The 14,161-nt window shown below is 41.6% G+C and overlaps 1 long non-coding RNA gene across 1 annotated transcript; it reads left to right on the top strand.

Moving 5' to 3' along the window:
- Positions 1 to 2,939: 2,939 nt before the first annotated feature.
- On the top strand, positions 2,940 to 13,205 carry LOC140198603 (uncharacterized). Its single transcript, XR_011886214.1, has 3 exons — positions 2,940 to 3,006; positions 12,296 to 12,386; positions 13,144 to 13,205. It is a non-coding gene; the product is annotated as an uncharacterized lncRNA (long non-coding RNA).
- Positions 13,206 to 14,161: the final 956 nt, after the last annotated feature.

Raw genomic sequence — 14,161 nt, 5'->3', positions numbered from 1 at the left:
CCGGGCCTGTGCAAGCCAGCTAGCTGGAGTGTTTGCTGACATCTTCAACTGCTCCTTGCTTCAGTCTAAGATCCCCTCGTGTTTTAAGAAGGCAACGATAATCCCAGTGCTGAAGAAGAGCAAGGTGGCATGCCTGAATGACTACCGACCTGTGGCTCTGACATCAATTGCTATGAAGTGCTTCGAGAGATTGGTTATGGCACACATCAATCACAGCCTACCGGTGAACCTCTACACTTTGTAATTCGCCTACCGGAGCAACAGGTCAACGTCAGATGCCATCTCTCTGGCCCTACATTCCTCCTTAGAACACCTGGAGAATAAAGACGCATACGTAAGGCTCCTTTTCATTGACTACAGCTCTGCCTTTAATACCATCATTCCAGATAAACTGATTCCTAATCTCTGGAACTTGGCCCTTAGCACTCAGATCAGCAGCTGGATCTTCAACTTCCTCACAGACAGGACCCAGGCTGTAAAAATAGGGGACAAGCTCTCCTCTACAATCACTCTGAGCACCGGTGCCCCGCAAGACTGTGTACTCAGCCCCCTGCTGTACTCACTGTACACCCATGATTGTGTAGCCAAGTTTCCATCAAACTCAATATATAAGTTTGCTGATGACACAACAATTGTAGGCTGTACCTCGGGTAATGATGAGTTTGAGTACAGAGAGGAAATTAAGAACCTGGTGGCATGGTGCAAAGACAATAACCTATCCCTCAATGTCAGCAAGATGAAGGAATTGGTTGTTGACTTCAGAAGGAGTAGTGGACCGCACGACCCAATTTACCTTGGTGGTGCACAAGTGGAACAGGTCAAAAGCTTTAAGTTTCTCGGGGTCAATATCACAAATGACCTGACTTGGTCCAACCAAGCAGAACCCACTGCCAAGAAGGCCCACCAGCGCCTTTACTTCCTGAGAAAACTAAAGAAATTTGGCCTGTCCCCTAAAACCCTCACTAATTTTTATAGATGCACCGTAGAAAACATTCTTCTAAGGTGCATCACAACCTGGTATGGAAGTTGTCCTGTTCAAGACTGAAAGAAGCTGCAGAAGATTGTGAACACGGCACAGCATATCACACAAACCAATCTTCCGTCCGTGGACTCACTTTACACCGCACACTGTCAGAGCAGTGCTGCCAGGATAATCAAGGACACGACCCACCCAGCCAACACACTTTTCATCCCTCTTCCCTCCGGGAGAAGGCTCAGGAGCTTGAAGACTCATACGGCCAGATTTGAAAACTGCTTCTTTCCAACTGTGATAAGACTGCTGAACGGATCCTGACCCAGATCTGGGCCGTACCCTCCAAATATCCGGACCTGCCTCTCGCTTTTTTTGCACTAGCTTACTTTCCATTTTTCTGTTTTCTATTTACGATTTATAATTTGAATTTTTAATATTTACTAATTTTTACTATTTTTAATATTTAATATTGGTAATCCAGGGAGTGGGAAGTGCAGAATCAAATATCGCTGTGATGATTGGACGTTCTAATACCAATTGTTTGGCGACAATAAAGTATAAAGTATAAGTATCTGTTTTGTCATGTAAGCTATGTATAATTTAAGTCAATGTTAACTATGATTGTCCTTTTTGTAATGTACTATGTTGCTGCTGCAAAAAGTTAATTTTCATGGCTTTTACAACTCTGTGCATGTAAACCTACACTAATAAATTTGAAATTCAACCTACAACAACATAAGTAAAGAGGTTGTTAGCATTTGTAGGTTGATTTCATTCTTTTGGCATTTGTTATAATCACATTTCATAGGCACTTCCCATTTGTTTTTGGATTTCAGTAAAATATAGTGTCAGGCAGACGCTGAGGCATTGTTTTCTGATTCTAAAACCACCTTTACATGTTAATTGTTGCCAGACATGGATGGATGCGCAAGCATTCTGCATGTTATTGAGCATAACCGGGACAAGAAGCAGAGGCCAAACAAAGCAGAACAAGCTGCTGAAAGAGTGGGGAGCCAGGAGAAGAGGGCTAATAAAAGAAAGCATATTTGCTGAGGATATTCAGGAAGTAATCTTCCTATTTGAACCTCAACTGAGAAAAACTGCCTACTGTTGGAGCCACCAGTCCAATCTTGGGAAAGGAGTGTATCACCAGTCCTTGCAAACATGACCATGACTATGAATTTGTCAGCATGTAGCTCCTTCCAAACAAGTCTTGAGTTGCCTGGGTTAAGGGACAGCCAGATGATCTAATTCTTCTCCCCTGCAGGAGGCTGCTCAGTCAGTATACCAAGCCATGCTGCTGAAGCAAATTTCTAGAGATTTACCCAGAAATAACATGTTTAATTTACTATTTATTTTATTTAATTTATTGCCCCTATCATTTTGGATCTCCCCCTCCCCCTCCAACTTCCAAATCCCTTACTCACTCTTCCTTCAGTTAGTCCTGATGAAGGGTCTCGGCCTGAAACGTCGACTGCACCTCTTCCTAGAGATGCTGCCTGGCCTGCTGCGTTCACCAGCAACTTTGATGGATGTTTAATTTACTATCAAGACGAGACAAAATGGAGGGACAAGAGCAGGAGGTGGTGTTGGGAGCGTAAGGAAGAAAGACAGAAGAAGAGGAAACATAAGAAGGAAGAGAAGGTGGCAGGTGAGGAGGGAAGCTGCTATTAGCATTCTACATTTCCAGTTGCATGTAAAGAACTGACTCAAGTCTAATTCCAATAATGCGAAGCTAATTTCCTCATACTTCAACACTCCCGCATAACTTTGCATTACTTTTATCATTGTCATGGTTATCTTGGTCATATTGTGAAAAAAAAGTAATAAAGTGCATTCCAGGTGAAATTTATCAGTTAAATAATTCAACATTGTATACAAACTGAAACTGCCTGCAGTGAGTGACTTTCCTGGTGTCTATTTCAGTCCAACTGTTGCTCTCAGGGGAGGAGATTGTACTTGCCTTGGTATTGCAGACTGAGCAGCTTTCCAGCAATCCTGGAAATCAATTGGAAGGCAAGTGACTGACTGAGGTAACACTCTTCAATCCATTGTAATCTATTATCATGATAATAGCAGTTAGATATTGCAGCAGAAGTATGAACTCATGAGATTTCATAGGCTCAGGGCTCAGCCATGCATTGAGCCATGATTCTGACTACGGTCCTTTCAAAAATGGCCCACATTATCTCTTCTGTGTAGCTTATAATTTGAAGATGCACATCTCCCATTCCACTTACATTGCACTGCTGTTTATGAATGCCTTGCCTTTGATCCTTTTACTAATCTTACAAAAATCTGAATGTCTTCATTCCAGATATTTTATTGGTCCCACATCTTCCATCCGATCCTTAGCAGATGGAGCTTCCAGATAAATCCTAAACTCTGGAATTCCCTCTTTGAGACTCTCTGCTTCTTTCATCTTTTTTTATGATCATCCTTAATATATACTTCTTTAACCAAGTTTTTCCTTAGCAATTCTAGCATCTCCTTTTTTGTCATGGTCTGATTCAGCTTCTGTGAAGTATTATGTCTATTTTCTTCCTATAGAGTGGATAACTGAATGCAAGTTTTTGCTTTGGGTTGTTCCTTTGTCCTAGTCCTTATTTTGCATTTTGTTACTAATACATCTCTCACTGAGGACATACCTGCAGCTCTATGAATCATAAACTAATGAACTACCATATATGGCCCTTAAGCATGGGTAAACTCATGGCTAAAATTTCTGGCCCTTTTCCCAAGTCCAGTAATATCTAAAAAATCCATGTCAACTTTGAACCTAGTTAGTGACAGAGAATCCACAGCCTTTTAGGGTAAGGCTAATTGGTCACAGTTCTAAGAAAGAAGACATTTCTTTTCATTCGTCAGTGGACAATCCTTTACTCTGACCCTTTGTTGCCAGTTCAAAACACTTCAAGCAGGGTAAACAACCTCCCAGCTTTACCCTGTCAACACCTTAAAGAATCTTACATGTTTTATTGACTTCTGGTAGTTGAAAGTAAGTTTATTATCAAAGTACATATATGTCACCATATACAACCTTGAAATTCATTTTCCTGTGGGCATAGTCAGTAAATCCAAGAAACATAATTGAATCAATGAAAGATAGCACCCAACAGGACAGACAAACAACCAAAATGCAAAAGACTGCAAACTGTGTTAATGCAAAAGAGAATAATAATAATAAATAACCAATAAATATCGAGAACTTGAGAAGAAGAGATCTTGAATGTGAGTCCATAGTTTGTGGGAACAGTTCAGTGATGGGGCGAGTGGAGTTATGTGAAGCTATCCCCACAGATTCAGGAGCCTGATGGTTGAGATATAATAACTGTTCCCGACCTAGTGCTATGACTCCTAAGGCTCCTTTACCTTCTTTCTGATAGCAACAGTGAGAAGATAGCATGTCCTGCACTTATGAGCTGGACCCAGAACAGGTCACTGGAAGGATAACACCAAGGAATTTAAAGTTGCTGACTGTCTCCACCTCTGATCTCCTGATGAGGACTGGCTCATGGACCACTGACTTCCTTCTCCTAAAGTCAATAATCAGCACTTTAGTCTTGCTGACATTGAGTGGGATGCTGTTGTTGTGGCACTACTTAGCCAGATTTTCAATTTTCTTCCTATAATGCTGATTTGTCACCATCTTTGATTTGGCCTATAACAGTGGTCTCATCAGCAAACTTAAATATGACATTGGATCTGTACTTGAGCACACAGTCGTAAGTGTAGAGTGAGTAGAGTGGGGGGGTAAGCACACAGCCTTATGGTACACCTGTGCTGATGGAGATCATGGAGAAGATGTTGTTGGCAATCCATACTGACTTGCGTCTGCAACTGAGGAAACTGAGGATCCAATTGCACAAGGAGGAATTGAACCCAAGGTCTGGTACAACTCATACTTTGCAGGCGATTGAGTCTGGCGTCTGTTTGCTGATAGCCAACCTGCAGTGATGTCTTCTTGGAGTGTTACTGAAGCGCTGGACATACCAACCATCCTTTATGAATCAACATACACAAAATGTTGGAGGAACTCAGCAGGAGAGACAGCATCTTTGGAAATGTATAAACAGTCAATGTCCTGGGCTGAGACCCTTCATCAGTAATGGAAAAGAAGGGGGAGAAGCCACAATAAGGATTTGGGGGAAGGGAAGGAGTACAAGCTCGAAGGTGATAGGTGATGCGGGATGAGTGGGGGAGCGGGGATGAAACTGAGAGATGATAGATGGAAAAGGTAAAGGGCTGGAGAAGAGGGAATCTGCTAAGAGAGGAGAGTGGATGATGGGAGAAAAGGAAGGAAGAGGAATACCAGAGGAGGTGATAGGCAGGTGAGGAGAACAGTTAAGAAGGGGCCAGAGTGGGGAATTGAAGAAGAGGGAAGGGGAAGGGGAAAAATTATTGGAAATCAGAGAAATCAATGTTCATGCCGTCAGGTTGGAAGCTATCTCGACAGAGGATTGGGTGTTGCTCCCCTAAACTGAATGTGGCCTTGTCATGGCAAAGGAAGATGTCATGGACTGACATGTCAGAATGGGAACGGGGATTGGAACTGAAATAATTGGCCACCAGCAAATCCTGCTTTTTGTGGACGGAGCGAAGGTGTTCAGCAGAGCGGTCCTTCAATCTATGACAGGTCTCTCCAGTGTAGAGGAGCATCAGAAGCATTGGATACCGTAGATGACTCCAACAGATTTACAAGTGAAGTATTACCTCACCTGGAAGGACCAATTCAAGCCCGGAATGGAGTTGAGTTGGCAGGTGTAGCACTTCTCTGCTTGAAGGGATGTGCCAGGAGGCAGATTGGGGGAAGGGACAAATGAACGTGGGGGGAGTGATCCCTGTGGAAAGGGGAGAGTTGGTGAGGGGGAGCTAAAAATGTGTTAGATGGTAAAGTATCGTTAAGTATGGCAGAAATTGCAGAATGATGTGGTGGATATGGAGGCTAATGGAATGGTAGATGAAGAGAAAAAAAAAGACCCTGTTAAGGCGGTGGGAAAATGGGGTAATTGTGGATGTCTGGGGAAATAGAGGAGATTCTGATGAGGGTAGCATTAATGATGGAGGAAGAGAAACCCCATTCTTTGAAGAAGGAGGACATCTCTGATGTCTTGGATGGGAAAGCCTTATTCTGGGAACAGATGTGGTGGAACTGAGAAAGGGGAATGGTGTTTTTACATGAGTGAGGGTGGGAAGGGGTTTAATCAAGATAGCTATAGAATCAGTAGATTATTAAGGATATTGGTAGACAGTTTGTCTTCAGAGTTGGAGACAGAAAAATCGAGAAAGTGGAGAAATGCATGAATTTAAGGCCAGGGTAGAAGTTGAGGGCAGAATTGGTGAATTTGTGGAGTTCGGCATGGGTGCATGAAGCAGCACCAATGCAGTCATCAAAGTAGTGCAGAAAGAGTTGTGGAACATTACCAGAGAAATCTTAGAACATGGACAGTTTCACATAGCCAACAAAAAGGCAGGCATATCAGGGGCCTAGGTGGGTGCCTGTGGCTACACCTTGAGCTAGGAGAAATTGGAAGGAGCCGAAAGAGAAATTGCTGAATGTGAAGACCAGTTTTGCCAGATCCAGGGGGGTGCTGATGAGGGGGAAATGGTCAGTACTGAATCCTTTATAGATTCCTAGTTTTATACAGCAATGAGATAGGCCATTCAGCCTAACTCATCCATGCAGACCAAAATATCCATCTAAGCAAGTCCCATTTGCCTGTGTTCAGTCCATATCCCTCTAAACCTTTCTTATCCATGTACCTGTCCAAATGTGTTTTAAACATTGTAACTGTTTCTGCCTTCACCCATCTCATGACAGTGTGCCTACTTGAATATCTATCAAGCAAGATGAGGGTGCTGCAAAAACCTCCATTATCCATAGAACCTCTTATAGGTCATTGCATTTTGTTGATGGTATACATTTACTCTCCTCATAAAATCTCAAGAAGGCTGTTTTAAATCCATTTTGTGTTTGAATAGAGGACTGAAATAATTAGAGCCTCATAAGCAATCTCTTATCACAGAAGACTAATGTATTGCAGGCTCAAATGCTGGGATCATGGTACTTTGAGAGGGGACAATCATGAAGAAAAGTCTCAGCAAACTAATTTATTTTTGTTGCAGTAATTATTGTCATATAAGGACATATGAGGAATTTTCAATGATTCTTTTGGAAAGGAAGGAGGTATAGGCCAAACACAGACAAATAGCTCTTGCACTGTACTGCTGTCAATCTTGCACTGTACTGTTGCAACAGTACAAAAATAATCATGGCGTATGTCGGTGATAATGAATCTGATTCTGATTCTGATTATTTGATAGATATTTTGGATTAGCTGGGCCAAAGGGCTTGCTTCCATGCTGTATTATTCTATGACTCTTTTCTTTATCCTGAATTGACTTTGTGCAGCCACTGATGAAATGTTTCGTCAATGCACTCATCTATGTAATGAAGGTGCTCCCTTTGTGCTGTTGGGGAAGAATCTCTCAGATTTTGACCCTACACCAATAAGTGAGCTCCAATAGGCACCGAACTACAGGAAAGATGTAAATAAGGTTGAAAGAGTACAGAAAAAATTTACAACGATGTTGCTGGGTTTGGAGGACTTGTGTTATATGGAAAGACTGAATAGGTTAGGAAGTTATTCCTTGGAACATAAGGATTGAAAGGAGACTGGATAGAAATATGCAAAATTTTGAGGGGTATTGATAGAATAAATGCAAGAAGGCTTTTTCCTCTGAGGTTGGGAGGGACTACACATAGAGGCTATGGGTTATGGGTGAAAGGTGAGAGGTTTGAGGGGAACATGAGGGGAACCTTCTTCATGTAGAGGGCTGTGAGAGTGTGGGACAAGCAGCCAGCGCAAGTGGTGCATGGGAGCTTGATTTCAATGTTTAAGGCAAAATTAGATTGGTACATGGATGTTAGAGGTGTGCAGGGCTCTGGTCCGGGTGCAGGACAGTGGGAGCAGACAGTCTAAATGGTTCAGCACGGACTAGATAGGACAAAGGGCCTGTTTCTGTATTGTATTTTTCTATGACTCTATGACTCGAAAACTAAGCACAATTAGATCCCAAAACCATCAAGCAGATAGATGATCAGATTTTGTAATTTGGATTGTGTTGTACGCAGAAGGAATGTTGGTGAGGCATTCTCTTTTTTGGATTAGTGGCTTTTGTAGGAGATAATAGATATGCAGCAGATGTCCAATTGGTTTGAAACAAATCGTCCAAGAGTATATATGTCACAAAGGAAAGAGACTGAAGTCAATTCAGTATTGGTAAATATTTATTTTGTTTCCTCAGTTTAGTGGTGGATTGGAAAATTCTTGCTCATAATTAGGATCCTTCAACTGAACCAAGTACCCATATTAATTATTTCAGCAATAATAAGGAATGTTCTTTACACTCAATATTGCAATGAACTACTTCTTTCCAGGACACTGGCCAGATCCTCAAGGGATATTTTTTCCATTTGATCTGCAGTGGGCTGTGTAGGTGGTAGGCTGAATCCAGGGAAGAGTCATGCTCCCACCCTGTGGGAAAATATCTAGCGGTGACTCAGTGCTTCCATCCAGTAGCAAGACCGCAACTTAACCATCTTCAATATGTAGAGGTTTACTTAATTGTGCAGTTCAGTAACATTTTAGTGCAATATTTATTAGGATTATTCATGGATTTTATTTCATTTATAATATAATTTAATGATAATGGCGTTAGTTGATCTGGATTCATTTTGGCTTGTGGAAGGGCACAAAAGATTACGACATGTAAAATAAGAGAGAAATTATTGGAATTTGATGAAGAAAGATTAAAATGTACTCATGCAGCCAAAGCAATCCTTGTGCTTTTATTTTAGTTGTCACAGGTATTTCAAAAAAGGAGTAGACCGTTTATTCCTCACCAATCAAATCAAGGCCAATCCATGACATATTCTCCCAACTTCCTAAATTCCAGGGAATGCAAGCCTAGAGTTGGTAATCTCTTCTTGTTAATAAAATTTTAAATTCAAGTATTTTTTCCAGTAAATTTATATTATACTTCCTCCAAGCCCAATCTAGTACTGCAAGCGGATGTGGTCTCCTGAACTATTCTGTGCTCCAGCTGCAGCCTAATTAATTCTTTGTAGAGCTGGAATAAAACTTCTACCTCCTTATTTCGTACTGAACTGACTTTCAGTTTTCTATTTTTTGTTCAATCAGGACAGCAAGCAATTTAGGGTCAGCCTTCACAACTTAACTGATTCCAGATGTCGTAATTAAGAGTGTTTACAAAGCAATCATTCACCTCTGAACCTATTCTGTTTTTATATGAAATCATAGTGAATATGTGATCTAAATCCATACAGGCAAACACAGAGGTCCTGATAATGTTTTGATAGATTCTTATCCAGGGGAGCCTTCTTGTGAAAGTCCTCTTGCAGTGCTGTTGAGTAGATAGCTTCAGAAACTAACCCCACCAATGACAAATGACCATCAATATATTTCCATATTGTGATGTTGTGCAATGTGGTAAGCAACTTGCAAGTGACAACTTTCCCTTCTTAGGCTGAGAGACCTTTTCAGGCTGTGTCACATATCTTTCTTAGTCAAGAAGTTTATTGAGGAGAAAGAGAAGGCTAAATATGAAGAACCATGTATGATTACATACTTGAGATCACCTCCAGATTTGCCAAGTTACACAGTCATGAACTCATTCACCCAAGATTTTAATCTACCACCCTCCTTTCCCCCCCCCCACCCACCGAGGCCCCAGCCTGCCCTGAAGGCAGTGGATCACCCTAATGATTCTGTATTACTTTGTTTTTGCCAACTTGCATAAGACTTCAGTTTGTGCAGTGCTCATCCAATATTCTGAGAAATACTGCTGATTCACTCTTCCCAGACCTACTGCCTCGATACCATAATCATGATGAGACTGTTCCAACTGAGCTAAGAGAAACATTGCTCTGGTCACAATTCACCTCCCATTTGTATGGAGAGTCCTCCTTCAATCAGCTACAAAAAGAGTAAATATTCAAGTGATGTGTGGAGAATTATGTTCTGGCATAAATAACCAGACTGTACAATTTTAATAGTGGCAGCATTTTATACTGGACTAGCTGAGCATCATATTGGGCAAGGCCCACTAATGGTACAGACCCAAAATTCTTAAGGAGCTGCTTCATCTCCATTTCTATAAGCTTCCCCGAGAGCAGAAATAACACGATTTCTGCAACAGTTCCAGGTAAATTGCCCTGGGACCATAAGAGCAGATCTGAGGGAATTCAAACTCTGCGCTGTGTGAAAGAATTTGGCATTTCACCTATCAGCAGAGCTCCAAATAAAACAGGCTGGAATATTCAGGGGAGTATTCAATAGCAAGGGCACTCGGAACAGAAATTTGTTTTTTTTTCCAATAAGATTTTGGCTAACTTACATATATTTAATCCACTTGAAACACAGTATCCTACCAACATTTCACTCTACTAGCCAGCTACACCTGAAGCTCATCTCTTTCCTCAGCACCTCAAAAAGCAAAATTTCCTGGTGGGTGACTATTTGAATCCTTATCCCTGTTCCCATTTCAACATGTCGGTCCATAGCCTCATCTTCTGCCACCATGAGGCCTCCCTCAGTTTAGAGGAGCAACACCTTATATTCCGTCTAGCTAGAATCCAACCTGATGGCATGAAAACAATTTCACCACCTCCCAGTAAGTTTTACCTACCCCCTTCCCTCTTCTTCATTTTCCTACTCTAGCTTCTTACCGCTTCTCCTCACCTGCCTATCACCTCTTCCTGGTGCCTCTCCTCCTTCCCTTTGTCTCATGATACACTCTCCTCTCCTGTCAGATTTCTTCTTTTCCAGCCCTTTTGGCTTTCACCTCCCAGTCTCCAACTTTATCCCCCCTCTCCCACCCTCCTGGTTTCACCTATCACTTTCTAGCTTGTCCTCCTAACTGTCCCCCCACCTTCTTATCCTAGCATCCTCCCCCTTCGTTTCCAGTCCTGATGAAGGGTCGCAACCAGAAATGTCGACTGTTCCTCCGGCATGCTGAGTGTGTTGTGCAGCTGTTCCCACCAATGAATGCCCCTTTTCTGCTCACTGCTAATACATAGTACAGTGACTGGCACAAGGGACTGATCCACTAATCTCTGTGCTATGTTCTGGTTCCATTAAATATTGGTAGGTTGGAGGAAACATGGAAAGTAAGACTTCCATCAACACATTTATTGCTGATTTTATAAAAAGGTGAGTTACATGTGCTGATGGACAATGAATAATCAACCATACTGTAGTCCTAGGAACTGAGCAATACCCATCCTCCTTACCACGTGTCATTGCTACCTTTAGAAGTTTCATTCCCTGTCATCGGTGTCTACAAGGCTGCTGATCCAACCTCATTTGGATCTCTTTGCATCTTTAAGATACTTTACTCCCTTATGCAATTATCAACACAGATTCCTTTCCAGGAATCTGCTGGGAATGGGTAAAGGGCTCAAAAACTAAGAAAATGGAATGCAGCAAAGCCAAACTAGAACACAACCCCAGTGGTGATAGCCCAGTCCTGACGATCAACAGCCAGGCCACATAAAGGCCCATTCTTGTCCATAATAAATGTCTACACAGGAAGACACTTTTGATGAGGCTGCTGGATGACAACAGTAGACTTTTAATTCTGTTTGCAGGACCTCCGTCACCAGCCTACACTGAGCATTGTCTATTAACTTGACTGATGTATAACATAAGATACAGGGGAGAGCCTGTGAGAAAGGCTTCTTCACAAACGTCCACCCTGGCTCACTCTGGCTCCACCAACTCTACTTCTTGTTTGAATGTGTTCCTTTTTGCTAGCGACCTAGTGAGTTACCACACTGCTTCCCCCTCAGGCAGCTAAGGTGAAAACTGGTCAAATTAAATTGTACAAATCAGATTCAACCAAGATAATTTCAGCATATCCATTTGTATAATTATTTCTTATAATCATTGAAAAAAAAATCTGAATATATTCCAGCTGCTCAAGAAGGATTCTATTACCACTGTTTGCTGTTAACTGACATGTCAGACAAAGAGACATTATCCAAGATTTTGAACAACTTAATTTTTATTAACCCTTGAGTTACTTAACCATGTTTACATCTCATTGACTTCTAGCAATTTTATATTTAATTTACTGGTTTAACTTGTTACTTCTTACATTAAATCACAAAGCTCACAGTTTAGACTTAAATACTGCCTATATGATAAGAATTGGCCAGATTCACTGCTTAACAAAAGAGATTCTGCAGATGCTGAAAATCCAGAGTAACACACATAAAATGATGCAGGAACTCAACAGGTCAGGAAGCACCAATGGAAACGAATAAACAGTCGATGCTTCGGGCCGAGACTCTTCATCAGGATTGGAAAGGAAGGAGGAAGATGCCAAGGTAAGAAGTTGGGGAAGGTGATAGGTGAAGCCAGGTGGATAGGGGAGGGGGATGGACTAACAAGCTGGGAGGTAATAAGAGGAAAAGGCAAAAGGCTGGAGAAGAAGAAATCTGATAAGAATGGAGAGTGGATCATGAGGGAAAGGAAAGGAGGAAGAGCACCAGGAGTGGGTGAGACCAAAGTGAGAAACAAAAAAAGAGAGAGGGAGAGGGGAGAAGTTACTGGAAGTTGGAGAAATCGATGTTAATGCCATCAGGTTGGAAGCAATCTATACAGAGTATGAGGTGTTGCTCCTCCAACCTGAGAGTGGCCTCATGGTGGCGGAAGAAGAGCCCATGAATCAACATGTCGGAACAGGAATGGGGATAGAAAATTAAATGGTTGGGCACTGGGAAATTCTGCTTTTTGCGGTTGGAGCTGAGGTGCTGAACAAACCCATGCTGGGTTTCACCAGCATAGAGGATGCCACACAGGGAGCACCAGATACAGTAGACAACCCCAACAGATCTGCATGTGAAATGTTACCTCACCTGGAAGGGCTGAATGGAGGTGAAAGAGGAGGTGAATAGACAAGTGAAGCACCTTCTGCCTCTTGCAGGGATAAGTGCCAGCAGGAAGGTTAGTGGGGAGGGACGAATGGAATCATGGAGGGAGTGATAACTGATTTACTGCTGTAGTTTTATAGTCTTCTCTGAGTTCCAGAAACATTCCTTCTTGTGAGGACTGTTCCTGACTCGTCGGTCCCTTCTTTTATAGGAGCTTTCTTCCCATATTCTAAAGGCATTTTCACTTCTCGACCCAGCTCAGTACTCACCTGATCGTGGTCAATCATTTAAAGCTGTCCCTCATCCAAGTACTTGGTAAGCAAAAATATCTTCTTTCCTTATCAGGATAGAGATCTTAATTATAAAGATGTCCATGTTCCGTAGTTCCAGTATATACATAAAATAAAGGAGAAATATGCATTTAGATTTCTAATATACTGCATTGTTCTGGCTTATAAAGACCACTTTATGGAACATAAAGATTGTAAATTAGCACAACTTTGTATGGAATATAGAGTGAAAGGTTAGATAGGTACCCAGTGGTCTGTTTGACCTATCTTTAGGAGATGGGGTGAATACTTACAGAAAATTCTCCTTGACACACTGAATTGGTGGATAAGATCTGTGAAGGTTGATGGAAGGAATAAATCTGATGTGAATGCAGATCTGAAAAATAATTGCTTGGCTCAGTAACCAAAGAGTCATCAAAGCTGGGGTCACAGAAAAGGTAAATGTGATGGTAGGCTGTAAAACAGGAATGCCTTTTCATTTTATATGGGTGTAACTCTCCTACCAGGCTTGTATACAAACTTGGCTCATTAGCTAACTCTGCTAACAGCCACATGACTCAACAGTGAGAAAGTCACCTTCCAAAAACAATGTACGTCTTGGGAAGGTATGACTTGCGGTTTAACCAAACAGGAACGTTGGGAATTCTGATCAAAGAACCTCGATTTGAGCGAATGCTGTGTAAATACTGACCACGCACAATTATCAGTTGCCAAGAAATAACAGATCATACATCAGCATAAAATTATAAAGGTTACAAATAAAATTACAATTACAAATAATAAATCATAAAATTACAATTTCAGCTTTATCAAACAGTTAACAGGAAAAAGAAAAGGGAAAAGAGGTCCATTACAATGAAACCAGTCTAAATGTGCACATAAAGTTTGGCGCTCATGTCTGTAATGGTTGGGTGCACTGCTTTACTCACTGCACTGAAC

The sequence above is a fragment of the Mobula birostris genome, chromosome 6, assembly GCF_030028105.1.
Source record: "Mobula birostris isolate sMobBir1 chromosome 6, sMobBir1.hap1, whole genome shotgun sequence".
Classification (NCBI taxonomy): domain Eukaryota; kingdom Metazoa; phylum Chordata; class Chondrichthyes; order Myliobatiformes; family Myliobatidae; genus Mobula; species Mobula birostris.
Note: the sequence above shows the minus strand (reverse complement) of the source record. Positions and strands in the feature narration are given on the sequence as shown.